The 7,079-nt window shown below is 32.6% G+C and overlaps 1 long non-coding RNA gene across 2 annotated transcripts; it reads right to left on the bottom strand.

Moving 5' to 3' along the window:
* Positions 1-372: 372 nt before the first annotated feature.
* On the bottom strand, positions 373-5,669 carry LOC118143800 (uncharacterized). Of its 2 annotated transcripts, XR_008473494.1 has the most exons (5): positions 5,474-5,669; positions 4,521-4,606; positions 2,805-2,942; positions 1,467-1,650; positions 373-677 (listed from the first exon to the last, which is right to left on the bottom strand). It is a non-coding gene; the product is annotated as an uncharacterized LOC118143800 (long non-coding RNA). The 2 variants fall into 2 exon arrangements; XR_013524287.1 differs by having other exon boundaries at positions 2,805-2,939; positions 4,521-5,669.
* Between the last annotated feature and the right edge of the window lie 1,410 nt (positions 5,670-7,079).

Raw genomic sequence — 7,079 nt, 5'->3', positions numbered from 1 at the left:
TTTGCAACATTTAGCTTAAAACACAAGCCATTGTATAGATACACAAAAATGTTTTCTTTCTTTATATCCATATTCTATGATCTTTTTACCATTTAACTTTTTAAAATACTTTTTAAAGGTTTTGTTAAAAATTAAGGCACACGTGCATACACACACACACACACATACACACACTAACCTAGACCTACTCATGAGTCAGGATCATCAATATCACTCACGTCATTCAACCTTTTGTCCTACTAGAAGGCCCTCAGGGCCAATAAGAAGCGTAGAGATGTAATCTTCTATGATAACAATAGCTTCTTCTAACATGCCTTCTGAAAGACCTACCTGAAGTTGTTTTATAATTAACATTTTTAATAAGTAAGAGGATTATAGTAAACAAAAAATCAATAACAGAATTTTTTTATTATCACAAAACACTATGTGTTGTACAGAATTATATGTGCTAGACATTTATACGACTGGCAGTGCAGTGGGTTTGTTCACATCAGCATCACCAGAAACCTGTGAGTCCTGCATTGTGCTATGACATTTGATGGCTATGATGTCACTATACAATAGGAATTTTTGAGTGCCATTAAAATCTGATGGGACCATTGACTTATATGCAATTCATCATTGATCAAAACATCATTTTGTGACTCATGACTGTACCTGGTCATTAACAGCTGCATCTGTGAGAAAATAGAGAGTATTTTAGTTAAATTTATGTCTTCTTAGATTTAAATTTTATTGTTTGTAATTATGTCTTTCTGGTGCACTGACTCATATAATCAACCGTCTAGATTCATATTCTCAGAATACTTAGCAGAAATTGAAATGTTATTACTGTATATTAAATGAAATTATTTTGGGGGAAATATTTAAATATTATATTATTTCTCTTGCACACTGGGTTGACCATTGATATTAGGGGCTAGTTTAATTATTTTATCTCTAATACCTAAAATCACAAATTCTCATGCAATTTACCCAATAAATTAGCTGAGTATATGTAGCTGATTATTTGAAGCTGTCAGTTTTCCATCCTGTTAAATTTGGTGATGATATAAGAGAATGTAAATGTATATTTTATATGAATATGGAATTGTGTAAGCCTAGGGATACCTCTCTATCACTGAAACTATTTTACTATGCAAAAATGGTTTCATTTAGTATGTATTTACTATGAGTTCACTATATTATTAGCCCCAAACTAGGTGTAGCTGTATTAGTAAGAACAGCATGAGAAGCATGTTATTTTTCTTCACTGCCTCCGAGTGAAATCTATAATGACACCAAAGCCATACTTTAGTTATTTCAGAGAAATACTATTTAGAAAGACAGTTCCATATTTTCAGGCAACTTAGCAGTTCAGATGCCTTTAGGCTTTTTGCATAACTGAATTAAAGAGCTAGAATGTATATGAAAGCTTAGTAAACTATGTTTGTAGTTTCACGGAACGGCCATAAGCAGTACCTCACCTTGTTGGGATTCAAGTGTAACCACTGGAGTGATCTCTTGTGATTAAATCACCATTCTGTTAAAGTACACGAGTAAAGATGGACATGTAGTTGGTATGGCATGTATGGGTTACAGCTTGGCTATGATGTTTGTCCACATGAAGTCTCTCCCTTTATATGTATCACATCCAAATGTACAATTAAGCTAGGATATAAAATTGAATTATTTGAGGAAGGAAATTAACTGCTAATAAAACAAAACTTCTACCTATGATTAAATCAATTCTAAGCCACTCTTTATTAGTGAAAAATTCCCCTTAAAAAAGCCAAAGCTTTTAAATTTGTTATACTGATGAGCTAACTCTATGAATCAACAAGAAATTTTTACAAAAATCCATGAACAACTAATAGTATTTAAAGATGTCAATGAAAGTGAAATTTTTAAAGGCAAAAATTCTCTATTTATTGCTGAAACCCTAATTAACATGAAATTATAGAAGTCTAAATAGCACTTGCTGATTCATCATCTGGGACATATTTTCCCCTGGCTATGTTTGCTACCACTGCTGGATGAATAGTCAATAATTATTATTTGGTATCACACATTTCATAGAAACTGTCAGAACATGCAATTAGTCAGGAATGATAAAATGGCAACAAAAGTGTTGGAAATAATGAATTGGTGATATAAGTCATTAATGTGTGATACATGTATTTCTTAAAACTTGTCATAGTCTATGGGTTATTAAATGTAATCATGACTGGCAAAGCAGATGAACTGTGATTTAGGGACTCTGAAATGTTTAACTGTCACTTGAAAATGAACTCACATTCTTTTGATTATCTTGGTCTTTGCTACACAATCAATCACTGCAGAACAGAACCCTCTGTATGAAAATCTACAGATCTGGGGCCATTATCTGAAGGCATTTATTACAGAAAGTTGTACAAATGCCTCAGCTATAATATGATTTCACAGCATGAATGGCATGAACAGTAAGTCTCCAGAGATGCTGTAAAACGTTTGTGGCAGCTGAGATCTAAATTTAGACACAATTGATTGCAAAACTTTAACTTTTCATAGAACTTCTAGCCTTTAGCACACCACTTAAGTGGTCAAAGAATGTTAAAAATAATTTTAGTTAAAAGTCATTTTTTATTTCCTGCAAATAAACATATGAGTGACAAACAAAAAGTGATGCCAAACATCCCTATTATTATCAGCACACCCTTTTGTGTTTTTCTGTTTTGTAAAGTCACACATATACAGCTGTATAGCTGTAATTTAGACTGTTCGGCTCCTAAAAATAGGACACTGCAATTCTCATTTTGAAAAAGGCTCAAGTTTACCAGCCATACCTATTGAAATCATTAATTAGTAAGAAGTGATAATCCGTTATGCTCCATTTCACCTTCGACTGTTGAAATCACCCCCTGGAGGTAACCACATTATAGTGATGGATGAAGTATTTGGAAAATTTCTGTGATCCAGAGCTTCTGGGAAGCAAAAGAATATTTTACAAATGTGTAACCAAAGAAGAGTGGTTTAACATAGTATTTCTTGTCTTCTAGTTCATATTACATTGACTAGAGGAAGATTACTGCTCATTTATGATTCTTGAAGGTGGTGACATCTGACATATATCTGAAATGGGAGACTGAATTTAATATTCATAATTAAGAGTCAACATTCATACTTCACTCTCCTGCTTGGCAACATTACACTGACAATACAGAAGAGTGGTACAGAACCTGCTGTTATGTAGCAGATTTTTAAATGAGCATATTTCAAAGCTCCCTATGAAGTAATGAATTAGAAATTGGCTTTGAATTCATCTTGATTGGCAGCTATTATTTGGTACATAGATCTCATGAGGCAGTAGTATGCAGTTATATGATAGCTACTAGGAACTCTGCATGACATTACATGGTGATATTGAAAATAATTCTAAGGTTTTTCTACTTAAATAAAAAATTTTTGAGGATTTACTTTCACATTTATGATGTAAAGCTGGAGCCTTCCAGTATACGGTGGAGAATGCAGAATTCAGGATGGAGTGGATGTGTTTTTGACCTTATCCAAGGGGATTTATTATTGGCAATACTAGGAGAATCTCATTGTACCAAGGCTTCATTTATAATAGAGTCCCATGGCATGGATCTTGTGGGTAGCATTACAGTATAGTTTCAGGTTTCTGGGAAAGAGCGGAGCAATTAGATATAGAAGAAAGTCACTTTTAACACGGTGTTTGGTTATGCACAGTGATTTCTTGTTAGAAAAGTCAATTGAGCTCAGCTATCTTGAGTATATTACAGGTACTTGATAAATATTTGTTTTGAAGTGTATCAGGCTGTAGCATATTTAGAATTCTGCCTCTGAGAGAGGCAAGAAGGTGATGTTATAAGATTTCTCAATTATTTTCCTTGCGGCAATCTCAAAAGGTTAGCCTTCTACTATAAAAATATTCACTTACACTATGCAGGTATCATTCATAAATCTGAGTTCTCCTTGCATTTTTATTTAGTTATATGTTAATTTTATTTTGGCATCCAGTACCTCTTGTCTCCAATCACTGAAGTGCAAAGTGCTAATTTTTTTTTATATTATGGGACACTACATCATTCAATCAATATTAGATAGTCCTGAAATTCTTTGAGCCAGGGTTTCTTCATTTGAAATGTCATAATAACTAGTTGTATTTTCAAAGTAGAATAAATTACAGCATATACAATTTTCTAGCACATAATAGATGCTATTCTATCTCAGAATCTATTCCCTCTGTGTCACTTTCACTCTTTCATAAAAGTTAATTATATTCCCCTTCAAACTTAGTTTTTAGAGATTAATGAAGCTCATGTCTTCATATCAAAATTTCTGCAAATTCTTGATTTTAGCTACTTCTTGTCCCTGCTTCAAACTTTAAGTTGTCCTTCTTCAGCCATGCCATAAGAATTGAACTCAAGTCCAGCTTTTTAATCAACTCCCTCTAATGTTTTTTATCTCAAAGGAAAAGCAAAATCATATTAAAACTGGAGCAAATAATGACTTGCTCACTATATTACTGCTTCCCTTACCATGGAAGAATTGAGGATTGATGGAAGCAGTATCTGTGATGTTCATGGCTGTATCTTCTTAATCATCAGTATTATCCTCCCCTGCACTGTGGCAGATAGGTACAAAGGAGTGACACAAAGATGCACTGGGCAAATGTTCCAGTGGTCTTAGGCAGTCATTGTTAATGAAGGCATGACATTAGTGTAAGTTTGATTGAACAACATATTAAAATTACTTCCACTAAGATAATAAAAGAGTCTGTTCAAATGTATGGTGTATATATTTATTCCTTTATAATGTTTCTTAAATCTTTCCTTCTGCTTTCCATCCCTAATGACAACAGTTTTGGTCATATGCTTTTTTATCTAATGCATGAATCACAAAATTAGTTTTCTAACTAGCTTTCATTTCTGTAGTCATATTCCCTTTTATTCATTGTACATGCAGCTACTGTATTAATTTTCATAAAATATCGTTTTTTCCTTATGCTACGTTCATGATCATACATCTTTGTAAGTTTCCTATGGATTTCAGCACAGTTACCCAGAATTTTTACTCAAGTGGCAGATGAAAAGGAACTGGAAGACCCTGAGAACATAGAATTAAACAACTCTCCTCAAACCCCATCCTATATCTTAAAATTCAAATTAAATTTTTATACCCTTCTCTTTTCTTTTTCCAAAAATGTGATTTTAGTGTGACAAAGACTCTCTCCTAGAACAAACTTTATTCGGGCTTTTCTGAACTTGCTTTTCAACTGGGTACTGTCTTTGGCTTGCTTAGCTCAATTTTGGCAGGAATCTTTTTCATGTCTCCTTTTAGTAGTTTTTAGCAGTACCCACTGACCCCCTCATTCCTTCTCCTTGACTTTAAGTCCCCAGCTGTCTTTGCTGTATTTGCAGTTGAGCCCCATTTCTCCCTTACTGTGATAGTCATAACACCTGTGAGTCATATTGCATAAAATCTCCCTTACCATTTTAGCAAGTGTCAGAATAATTTTTCTTTAACAGCAGGGAGTGCCAGTCATGTTAACCCACACCCTGGAAGAGAGGAGGTCAATATAACACAAGTTTGACCAGTCACAATGTTATTCTCAACTGCAGTTCTCTTTGTGAAGTAATATGGGTGTGAGCCCTAAGCCACTCAGTACCATGGCCTGCTACCACAATATAAAGAAGGTGATATTAGACAATGAAGATGTCACGTGGACAGAAACGGGGTCCAAGACCAGCTGCTCTCAAGTCCCTGTTTACAGTTCTCCTTAAGGTCAGCTCTATTCCTGCCCTTCCTGGTTGTGTAAGCCAGTAATTTGCCCTTTATTTTTTTTAGTACACTCAATAATGTTTCATATGCTTGAAGCCAAAATGTTTTGACACATATATTCACTCCAATGATACTATTCATCTACCCTGCTTTATCTATAACCTTAATTTCTTGATTACACTATGTACAGTTATGCCTTGTGTAAATCCACAGAACTTAGGCTTTTAATAACCGTTTACTAATTTCTCTATTCTATATGCTTTAAAATTAAGGAATTACACAATTTGTAATATTTAGAACTTTAATGTTCTAATTCATCCATCCATTCATTATTTTCCATGGGATCTTAATATATGTATCACTCTGTTCATTTTCTTTAATTTATTATTTTGCTGAACAGTATCTTGTGAGCATCATTGTGTCAACAGCAACATTTTATCGCATAAAAATATGGCCACTTATGTAATCCTCTATTTTAAATTATCTAGATTGTTTCCACAGATTCCCTATGCAAAACACAATCAAATAAAACAAAATTTTAGGTTTTCTTATTAGCACATTTCTTACATGCTTGGTTATTTCCTGATGATATATACATTTTGAATCTACATTTTAAAAAAATCCTTTTTTTAGGGGATACATTTTGCTAAATAATTCTTCAGAAATATGGTTCAAATTTATACTTCTAAAAGAATTAATTAACCAATCTTTAATTTTTTTCTCAAAAACTAGAACTGTTGTTTTTGTCATTTTTAGCTTATAGTTAATTGCATATAAAAGTAAAAGTGTTTTTCGGATTTTTAAATTAAACTTGTTCTTTGTTTAATTTTTATTCCTTCACATATAAAATTGTGTTTATCTCATTTTTGTGCCATTCTATTGTAGCTATCTTTTTCTAATTGATTCGTTAGAACTGCTAACATTAAGGAGGTTAGCATTTGTCATTGATGATGATTATAATGATGATATTTTGGAGTTATTAGCTTTTTTACTTATTCTTTCATATATACTGAAAAATTGTGTTAAATTTTGTTTGCATTTAACTTTTAATGAAAGGTATTTAGAAAATTGGTCCATTTTTGATCATCATTTTCCTATTACTGTTAATGTTGACCAACTTCTATATTTTGGTCCTTATTTATAGTACAGTGGAAGAAATAGTTCTACTTTTTAAAATGATTATCCAAATACATTTTGCTTTTATATATGCATGTATTATATATATTTATGTTTAAAGTTCTAGATTATCTATAAAGAAATATACAAACATTTGTCTTACAGTGTGGTTTAACTGAATATATGCCATGTTGTAGCAA

The sequence above is a fragment of the Callithrix jacchus genome, chromosome 11 (genome assembly GCF_049354715.1).
Source record: "Callithrix jacchus isolate 240 chromosome 11, calJac240_pri, whole genome shotgun sequence".
Lineage (NCBI taxonomy): Eukaryota > Metazoa > Chordata > Mammalia > Primates > Cebidae > Callithrix > Callithrix jacchus.
The sequence above is the reverse complement of the archived record's forward strand: the minus strand, read 5'-3'. Positions and strand labels throughout refer to the sequence as shown.